The sequence below is a fragment of the Trachymyrmex septentrionalis genome, unplaced genomic scaffold (genome assembly GCF_001594115.1).
Source record: "Trachymyrmex septentrionalis isolate Tsep2-gDNA-1 unplaced genomic scaffold, Tsep1.0 scaffold87, whole genome shotgun sequence".
Lineage (NCBI taxonomy): Eukaryota > Metazoa > Arthropoda > Insecta > Hymenoptera > Formicidae > Trachymyrmex > Trachymyrmex septentrionalis.
The window spans coordinates 3,074,125-3,085,946 of NW_017306059.1; positions in this window are offsets into that span (position 1 = coordinate 3,074,125).

Genomic DNA, 11,822 nt, shown 5'->3' on the forward strand with positions numbered 1-11,822 from the left:
GTGTGTGTGTGTGTGTGTGTGTGTGTGTGTGTATTTCACAATCAGAAAGGAATCGTTTTGGAAGGAACTTTGCATAAAAGTGTGTAATCATTGATAATCAACTCTAAATAAATTGAAACATACATTGTTATCAGACGGAAGCGATAAACTTAATTTCCTATTTTTTGAATTTTTTTAATCATATCACTTTATATAGCTCGATGAATGATATAATAATTATTTTATAATTATTGCATCATTAAAGAATTGTTATAATTATTATATACGAGTGTTTCATTGTTACAATAGTTGTAATAAATATTCAAAAATTCTTCCTTCCAAATGAGTGCAGACTTCGTCGAATTAATGACTGTTCAACTCTTTCTAATTAAAAAAATCTACAATTATTTACATAAATAAGTTCTCCAAAAATATACGAATAATTACTTATTAAGGATAATTGAGAACAAATTTTTGAATGATGAGACTGCGTATAAATATGTGATCAACCTTTCCTCCTAACCAATAAATTGAATCATAAATATACCACGTTATGCAGAAAATTTTTTTAGAATTAGCTACTCCGCCTTATTTGGAAACTTATGTCTGGAAAATAATAGACATAGAAGTAAAAAAAAAGTGAATAATGACATACATATATCTTAAAATTGACAAGCTATATCTTAAAAGTTCGAACTGATGGAATTTTTCTGATGGCAGATTCAAACTCAGAGCGTCCCGAAATATATTTTTTAAAAAGTCGTTTTCTTTTCTTGCAAAAAAATTATTCAAAATTTATTAACTAGTATCATTATAATATAAATGTAAGAGAACACTCCAAATTCTTTCGTAAAATTTATATGCGGTCCCCGTCTCAATCAATGATCGCGACACCCGTTACATGGGATCGTTCGCGCGCGTTCTTTCAACGAGAGGGGGAGGGGGAGGGGGGGGCACAAAGCGAAGAGCGAACACTTTCACGCGGAGGCCGAGTTAGTAAATATCATGGCCATATTTTCTAGCCGCTCGTCCCATTCGCTCGTACACGGCAACGGACACAGCTTCTCCTGCTTGCTCGCACGTCATTACGCGTTCTCGCCTCCTTACTTATTCGTTTTCCCCCTCATCGCGATCCGGAGATAGACGCGGCCCTTCGTTGCTTTTCCCCATCCCTCTCCTCCGGATTATAATCACCGCGCACAGATGCTTCGGCATTCTTACACCTTGATTATCCTTTATTACGACAGCGTTTTGCGCGCGACATATGTGCCCGAGCTTCGTTAACGTACTGTCGCGAATTACAAGAGGGATTTAATCATTCTACCAAAATGATCGTAGTAACATAATTTAAGTATCCGGATTAAAAGTCGTTTATATTCAGCGGTCTTCTTTATACCTCACACTCAGGATCACGCATGGGAAAAATCAAAGTCTCTCTTGGTTCTGATTCATGGAAAACAAAGGCTTAACTTAATAACAGACACGTTTCTTAGGCCCGGTTCTCTATTTTGTAATTAACTTGTAATTTAGACTCCTCATTTAACTTGATGATAATGTAAAAATTGTGATTTTTTCTCTAGCTGTAATTAATGAATAGACTGATGATTTTGTTGTGATAACTTTAAAAATTACTCACTACAACCATTAATGGTAAACCATAGGGAGAAAAACACAATTTTTACGTTATCATCAAATTAAGTCTAATCACAAGTGAACTAGGAAATCTCGGACTATTAGATTTGGATCAAACTACGTGTTTGAAATATTACAAGTACATCATGTAGATAATTTAATATGGGAATATGCACTTCCTTTATCCATATCTCTTGTTTGTTCAAATACACTTGAACAAGTTTATTTCCATACAACAATAATGTATAATATCATTTTTTATATAAATGAACGAAGAAGACTAAATTCAGTTAAAATAAGTTTTGACGCCTAATAATTTTTATTTGAATTTTACAATTTCCCATTCAAATAAATTGCTCGTCGATTATTTGTCGGTCTTGAAATCTAAGATAAAACTGGAATAACGAATCACAAAATAATTAAAGATAAGCAATTTAATAATATTGATGTTAGTGAACATCGTTAAAACATTATAAAGGATTTATTATGAAAAATATCATATCAGCCAAATTATTTTTTATATGTGTTAAAAAAACACGAGTATAACTAGTTATAAAATATAAGTAATTAATTGACTTCAATACTTGCAAACCTAATACTTGTTAATTTCATCATTAAGAGATAATGAGATGAAACGTATGTAGCAAAGGAATCTTAATCTATATATGAATACGTTTTTCATCCTGCATCACTTCACCGCACAGATACGTGATTAGCTTCGATAAAATCTTCCGCGCGTACCGCCTATCAATCGGATTAAGAATTTCCTGAAATTTTCATTGTCCTGTCGCGGATTTCCGCGAAGCATCGCGAGTCTAATCGCGAGCGGCAAAGCTATCGCAAAGTGCGGAAGTGAGGCGGGTTTTACGATCAAGACTTTTTCTGCGACTTTACAGCTCAGCGGCATTGGCGAGTCTTGGACTTGAAAAGAAGAGAAAGAAGAGGAAGAGCGGTAGAAGAAAAAGGAGATGAAAGAAGAGGCGCACATATCTGCCCATGAAGAACGACAGGATGACCCCTTCTCAAGTGCATCGTCAATTGCTTGGATATTCAGGATACGCTATGTTCTTAGGCAGGTGATGCAAAAGAACGAGAACATTATCTTCTCAATCAATCCTAGATTGCAGAAAAAAAAGCATCTCCTTTAATTCCCATCGCCGTAATTTCGATCGTCATAAATATACCGGGTATCTCTCTCATTATAGGTAATAACGATTTAAAAAAATCAACAAAAATCAGAGTGCACTTTGATTGTAATAAATCGATGAATGATTGTTAAATTCATAATATCAATTAATTATACCCAATTTGAGTTATTTTTAATTATTTCTGTATACAAATGTTCCATTGTTTCTTTACTTATAATCAATATGTCGTTAATTTAAATAAAACGATAGAGTTAAGCAATTTAACTCAAGAAAATGTATCAAATTTTATTCAAATTTAGCTTATTATCTAAATTAAATTAATCTAATTGAGGAAAGGGAAAAATGTTTTGAAGAATTGCTTCGTTCCTAAATTTCAAAAGATATTATTATTAAGATCCATACAATATATACGAGATCATATTTCCTTTTTGCGAACAGATATTAAATTTTACTTTAATTCACTTCTGATGAAATTCGTGTTACCTTTGTGAAAGTTCACACAATGATCGCCTTGATATCACAGTTTCCTGATCATCATTATCCTGAATTTCTCCATGCTGATAGAAACAATCCTATTCATACTCCTCGATTTTTCGAGGAACATCCGGAGCAAAGAAAAGATAAAGATGAAACGAGCGAAAAGGAAACATTGCCGAAACTCAATCGTGAGTTCTAATCGTAAGAAAGAAAGCGCGAGTTTTTAACGCGACGGAGATCATCAGATAACGATGAAGTGATACCTCTTGAAGCTTCATTGAGCACAAATCGTAATTAGGAAGTGTACACGAAGCCACTTTCCAATGTTCACACAATAGAAAATACATCTCCATATATAAAAAGAAAAATCACAAAAAAAAAATAGAAAAAGTAACTCACACGAAAGAAATTTTCTTCACATTTGTAATAAGAAAATGAGTCTCTCGTGCAAAGAAGGTAAAACTGCGCCGAGTACTTGAAATACGATGTTCGCACGATAAAACAGATAAATTCATTCCTACTGCCTGGAAGCAGTTAGCGGAAAGCAAGAAACATAAATAGCATAAAAGGAATCTACTTCGCATTTGTAAAAAAAAAAAAGCCGGATTTCTCAGAAGTAGAAAAGGTAACGGTGGGCTAATATTAAATTGTTTTAATCGTCCACTTTTGCGTCACCCCGAGAAGAAGTGTGACACGGTGCTAAGTCTGCCTGGTATTTGAAAGTCACTGTATTACAGCTAGCATTATTAGCACGATCTGCGGCGCGAGATAACAGCGACAGTTAAGCGAGCACGCTTCTCATGCTTTTCTTTTTTAAATTTCCACCTCATATAAATATAATCGCTTTCGATCTGAAGATTTCACTAGATGCAAACTTAATTCCGCGTGGCGGCGACCCTACATTTGGACTCGCATTAAGAACTGCTCGGGCGAATGAAGAGGACTCTTATTAAGTATTTATATAAATATAAATATTTATATATCTAAATATATAAATATAATGATATGATATACAAATATAATGACATAATTATTAAAATAATTATAGACATATTGGTTCGTAACTCTTTCTTTAATATCTTACATAAAAGAAAAAAGAAAAAAGTAATCTATATCCCTGATAGAATTAAATATAAAAAGTGAAAAAAAGCTAATGGGAATTGACACAGAAATTTCTTCTTGGAAAATTTTGAACTTTTACTCTATAATTTTGATATGTGTGATACACTCAACATACTACAGTCCAACTTTTAATTTTAACTTATTCGACTTTCTGATGCCTTAACTGTGTTTTTACTAATTTTATTTATATTACTTAATACATTTAACTTCATACGCATAATCTTGTGTCTACTAAAAATTATAAGTATTCGCTAAGAATTATATTATTCTAATGTTTGTGCATTGATTTCCGCGCGATTCCCAATTTTAATTTTTATGTTAATTGGAAAAATTTTATTTTACGATATTATTTTTGACATTAGTATTATTACTAACAAAGAAATAGTTCGTGTATTTAACGAATATTAATACTTTTTATGTAATTATCTTAAAATTATTATTACTCTGAAATTATTAAACATATCCGAGTTTTTTTTTATGAATGCAACTTCCCTGAATCTGTATACATTTCCTACATCAAAATTCAAGCATATCATCTTTATCACTTCTCTTTCTATAACTACATTTTCTATTTCACAAGTAACTGTGCACTTTGATATTTCATCTTAAACAACAGCAGCGAGGGAAGCAAAGTCGCGAAGGTGGAAGCAAAGAGGAAAATGTTAAGAATAATTAAGAGAGTCGTCGACTGGCACGACCGTAAGTCCGTGATCTTGAAGCGGCATTCTTGTGTCGTGGGAGTACTTCACATAGTTAGCATCACGGAAGAATGCAGGCGAAAGACAGAAGAACGTGAAATATAGAGGGAAAGAGAGGAAACTAGACAGAAACAGAGTCATGTACAGAAAAAAGGAAGAGAAGAGCGGCAACGACATAATTAATGATTTCTCCGTGGTAATTAGCGTTTTCACTGATCTTGACTCTATACTCCTTACTTTTTATTAGGATATTTTTCTTTTGCATAACGGAATTCACGGATGAGCACGTCAATTTTTCGGTATTTATCGTGATGTCGTTTAAATGTATTCAGTTAAGCCTACGATGCATTTTCAACCAGATTACTCGCATTTGAGTAAATTACTAGAAATTTTTCTGCATTCTGTGCGGTGCAATTCTAGTAATTTATTAAAATGTAAGCAGGAAAAAAACATCGTATATCCTAGGCTTTATGCTTACTAAATTTTGTGGAGGATATTTGAAACAAATTCCATCTTTATTATATTATTAAATATAATTATAATTTAATCTAAAATATAAGGAATATTCGTAAATGTATTCTAAAGTATCAAACAACTTCGAGACAATAATAATTCTCTACACATTGTACCGTTAACACGCGTATCAAAGATCAAGTTTATAAGCTTGTCAGTTTGATCATAAAATATTTCCCTTACTATAAGATACGCCCACGAAATAACGGCACGCTGTATACTTTGTTCATTGTATTTTAAATTAATTTCGATAACTGAATATTGTATATTAATGTTTTTTTTCGTGAATTCGTCGTCTAAGATAACGATGAATTGATCGAGAACGTAATGGAAATGTCGCTACATAAATCGAACGACCGGATAGTTTCGCGATGCCAAGTGTATAAAAATACAAAACAAGCCGCTTGACCACTTAACACATGAACGTCATTGCATACATGTTTGTGCCGTTGCCAAATTTGCAACGCTACCACCAGCTTTATCTGGAGTTTTATCAACAAATTTCAGATTAAAATTACGCAGAAACTAAAACTGCAATCAGAAATCTAAAAACACTTTTATTATTATGTAATGTCATCGGTATCTTCCGATTGCGACCAGTCCGAATAAAATTGGTGCAGCCGACATCGAGATTTAGAAATTGAGACTCGAAAAGGAACCATTTCAGATTTTTTCAGTCATACACGTGACATACATGTAAAGCGTTTTGTCTATTAAGTTGTCTTTCACAATGCCTTCAATCAATCATTACATTAAATTGAGCAATATAAGTGAATATTAATGCACATACATATGTAATAATTACACAGGCCCACAAAAAAAAGTACCCTGTGCTGGGGTGGAGACCTAGCTATTCTTATGTATTTTGAGTCGCTGAATACGAATCTGGTATCAAAATAAAACCATCCAGAGTAAATTTTCAATCTAGAGCGAGAAAAATGATCTATTTTTCCCATTTTTTACCCATTTTTTCGCTCTAGATTGAAAATTTGTCTTGAATGGTCTGATACATAAAAATAGCTGGACCTCCACCTCAGCACAGGGTACTTTTTTTTGTAGGCCTGTGTTATCAATGTACATGAGGTAAACGACGATTCCGAGCGAAGACGACGACGAAATTATTAAAAAATTAATAAAAAATATAGCGACCGGAACTCTGTTTAAAAATGATTGTAGAGCATAGAACTCTGCTAAAATTAATGAGAGCTGTCGCTAAAACTGTTATAAGCACAACACTTTCAAGTATCGGGCCATTTCTATACATATATAAAATGTATAAAAATTGAAAATTGTTTAAATTTTGTTTTCAAAATACATATATTAGTAGATCTTTAGTAGAACTATCGGGAATTGTAGCTAAAACTGCTAATATTTATCATTTTCTTGTAGAGCAAAGTTATCATGCTAGATTCGCAAAGTTAGCACGCCATATTTTCATATTTCGTTTTTTTCATACAAAAAGTAGAAACTATGAAATAGTAGAACTATGAAAAGTGCTACTGTTATTATTTTTTTTTATATTAATAGAATGTGCTAGCTACCCGACCGTTGCTGCGTATGCGAGATTACTGTGCACGCTGTATTGTTATCTACTCAGTGAGATCGGGTCGAGATTCACAGACGACGCGTGCCGTTCCGCATGTCATTAAGTTACTCATCGAAACGCAATTATTTCTTACGGACAATTAACTCGACTATCACCCACGCAGTTAACTTCCAAGACTATAAATTTATTGATTATTTTTATCGGAAGAAAAAAACTTCGCATAATTTATCCGTTTCATTCACGTATATTGAAACGATAAGAAATGAAAGCAATAAAGTATTGTTTTTACAGCGATATTTATACGCGCAATAATTTCTTTAACGATATCTACACTTGAATGTATTATGCATGGAGTTTTGAATTTTTATTGATTAGGTACACTGAGAAAAAGATTAAAAATTCTTAAGACATACAAATTTATTTATGAGAAGTAATATTTATTTCACTGAAATAAATTTTTATTTAAATAAGCGAAATAAAATTTTATTCCTAGTATAAATAAGCCATCCTTTTACAATTAATGAGATATATTTTACAGAAATGAATATACGTCATTACGATCAAATTTGTTTTCATAACTATTAAATATCGAGGAAAACATCGTAAGTAACATTTGCTTCGCAGTACTTTGACATTATTCTCTCAGTGTACATAATCTGTTCTTCATCACTTTCACAATCAGATTGAAAGCGTGGATATACGTAAATCGCCAGATGTGCGATGACTAAATTCTACAATACATTATTTATATACTATATATAATACTTAATATTTTTTTTAATTTGTCGAATACAAACGGAACGTCACGTGTACAAAACAAATTGATTACGAGTAATTTTATAATATTTTACATCTCATTCATAAGCCATTATTAAATCCAATTAATTAATTATTTTAATACTTGTCATTTGTATAATATAATATAACATAAAAATTCGATTTTTAAGATTCAATTAACGGCTACAAATATAAATCGTAAATATTTCCACGATTCGAGATCAGTATGTAATAATAGGAATAATATTGAAATAAAATGAAGAATTTCGAATTTATCCGTTAATTCGTGACACACGCATCGCACTTGAGTGATTTTAATGATAGGTCACGAAGCTTTAAACGCGGATATCGCTTGCCATGCACCTCGCCTGGCCTTCTGTGAGCTTAATTACATGGGAAAAGGTGTCGCTCGGTACTTTCTCTCGCGGCGAGGAAGAAAAAAATAACAAACATGCGCAAACGCAAACTCCAGGCGTTACATATGGGCGTGGGTGTGCGAAATGTGCACGTGTGAGCAGTGGCATATACGTCAATGGAAATTGACGTTCTATTACTTTACTTTCGTGCCTGAAACGCCTGAAACGACTGAAACACATTTCCCCTCTCCAACACTTTTCCTAGCTTTCTCGAAATTATCATATTATTGATCGGATCGGACATATCAAACTAAAGTATATAGACCATTTATTTACTTTTACTTATAACATGTTAAACAGATACGCAATGTTTCGCTTTTACTTACGAGCACAATAATAACAAGCTCGTAGAGCTCTCGTGGAGATCGTAAAGAAATATAAGAGAGTATGAAATGAAACAGAAATAACAAATATTTAATTAAAAAAAAATATATATTATACATGATAAGTATTATATATACGTGAATATATTATACACACGAACACTCCGCAAATATGAAGTGTAAGAGAGATTTCTTCTTTGTATGTATAAGAAGCTTATTTATAGTTTATTCTCGCTTCTTAATTTATTCCTTAATGAAGAATATAGACGATAATCGCGGCAAATACACAGCAATATAAAAATATATTGCCATTATCAACACAGCAATATTTTTATGTCCTTAAAGAAAGATATTTTACGCCATGAGAGGAACTTTATGAGGAAGTTGAATTTAAATTTCCGTCGAACCGGTAGCCAGAGATGATCCTAATTTATATGTCGTTCGCGAGAAACTTTTTCTTCCTGTGATACGCGTGTCCGCGACACATTGCCAGAGGCGAGTAGAGAGAGAGAGAGAGAGAGAGAAAGAGACTGGGATTGATCAACAGCAGTTGCATGGCATTGTCCTGCGGAAACGCGTTCGTTAACCGTTGGAAACGCCACGCCGTATCGGACGTTTGCTACGATGTAACCACGCATGCAGAGTTCAGGAAAAGAGCATGTCTCGACTATGTTTATTCTATGATTCAGCGCTACTCGACCGATCGTAGGCCGAGTATCTCGCATAGCACGCGTGTTGAATCTCGCGCGAGCGAGAGAACGAGCGATAGATTCGCGCGACGAACAAACGTTATGCAAATCGTCCGCTCAGTTATTTCTTCCGTCCGGGAATACGTACGCAGCCCTCGCTTCCCGCAATGTCGGGAAAAAGCCGTCGTTCTCAATGCTTTTAATTTCTAATGTGCTATACTTGATTAGATGCGCATAGATTATTACAGTTCGCGTACGATTCTTCTTACTTTTTAATTAAACTCAGACACCTACACGTAACTTTTCTTTTATAAATACATAAATCGCATTGTCGGCTTTATTATTATAGCTCTTTGTATTCGAGTTCATTCTGAAATTTTTTAAAATTTACTTTAGATTTTTTTTCTATCTTAAATGCAGAAATTGAAAAAAGTCCTAAATTATATGTTATGATAGCGACTCCAACCATTAAGATCGCGATTATGGTAACTATTCTCTTAAAACGACTGAGTTATCTGAAATAACACATCTCACTAATAAATTATGCCTAAACTCCGCCTAAATTTTGAAAGATAAATAAATGTGACTAATGCACACCAAGCGAATATCAAACTCAAACTCACGCGTGATGTCATTCGCAACAAGGTCCAGCTCGAGCCTGTCGTTATGGAAGCTAGTTTTGCGTAGAGAGGCGCGAGGAAGAGAATTCTGTCGAATCTAAAGAAAGTCTCCCTCTCTCTCTCTCTCTCTCTGGAACGGCCAAGGAACGGCTCATTCCTCTCACATCGTCGGTGCAGCTTATGTAAAGCATAAAGTAATGAAACGTTCAATGCGCCGCACGGCGGACGATGATATAAGAGAGTTTATGCGCGCGACTGCGGATCTCTCGCTCGGCTTTGATCTATATTATAGAATAAAGGTGGGTGTAACGTATAACGGTATCCCATAGCCGTACCACACCACCCACGTCCGACGGGATTGCCCAACGTGTTTCATATATGGCCGTAGCCCAAGGGCGAGGGCGAGAGAGAAGGCGATTGCCGGGGCGAAGTCCTGGCGTGCTCCCGGCCGCAATATCCTCTCGTTAATAGGGACAAAATCGATCGATTTTTATTGAAACGTACCTTCCAGTAATACGACACGCGATATACGAGTTCTCACGATTTTTTCTGCTCCTCGTCCCATTTCCAAAAAAGTTATTCTCGCGATATCAATGAAGAAGCATTATAACTTCAACCATTCGGGGGAATTATTTTTAAAATTTTTATTCTTCTTGAAAAATTACAATATTTTTCTACGACGTATTATTTATTATTAAAAGCGGTAAATAGCGGTAAAAGATGATTGTAATTAAAAAATGTTTAAAATGTGCAGTTATAATAGTTTTCGCTTCTGAATCGTAAACTAATTATCGTTTTACAAAAATAAAATCTGAAAAATCATCAACGCAATTTATGTCCAATGGACACTATTAAGTGAATGAAATTTTAATTCATAAAAGAATTGAACGCCAAAGAAAAACAGATGAATGCGTAATTCATAAGCCATTCCTCCGATGTAATTCATAAGCCATTTCTCTGATTACTTAACTTTCCCACGGGGCTAAACATTTTTATGTAATGGTGCACATTTTGCAATATCTTTGTGGGAGAAACAAAATACGATCGACCGCGTTTTTTTCGGGAAGTTTTCCTTCACGAAAATATGTTCAATGGAAAGCGTTAGAGATAGTTGGGTAATCCGGCCAGAAATTGCGGCGAATCTGGGCGTGCGAGGAAAACTAGCGCGGTAGCGTAACTTTTTCGTTTACATAACGGAATATCGGTGTGAGCGTGGGCAGGTGATTTGGCACGCCGGTATCGATGAGTAACACAAGTATAAACCTAAGAAATGCTTTTTCGATTAGGTAATACTTAACGAACCAAGGCGCATAATGCGCGAAAAGGTGAGATGTTAGTTTTCATATGTAATTCGCCGTTGCACGATAGATAAATACTATGCATGGGTGTAAGAATAACGTTCCTCGCCGCCAACGGCGAGCTTCATTGCTGATAAAGGTCACGATCCTTCGCCGAGTCGGCGGCGTTATGAGCGTTACATACGTAATTGTATATTGAATGCACCGATTTCACTGAGTCCACGCGGCAATTACGTGTATTCGAGGCTGCGTAAAGCCTTCTTTCTTCACGAGCGGCTTTCTACCGGATGATCTACGGATCATCATCGCGAATGAGTTCGTCTCTTGTGTAATATTCTGAAATATAGATAGTCGCCTATTTTTTTTTTTTTTTCAGTAACGATTCGATGACCCATCGATTATGAAAGATTGAGAAACGATGACATAAAACACGTCAATTCCTTTTTATACATAATATATTTCTTTTCATAGTTTGAAGCTTCTTTTCATAGTTTATAAATAGACCAGTTAAAATTCTATAAAATCGAGAATACAATAAAAGACTTTACAAACTAAAATTAGTTTTTTATCTCGAAGATCGCTTA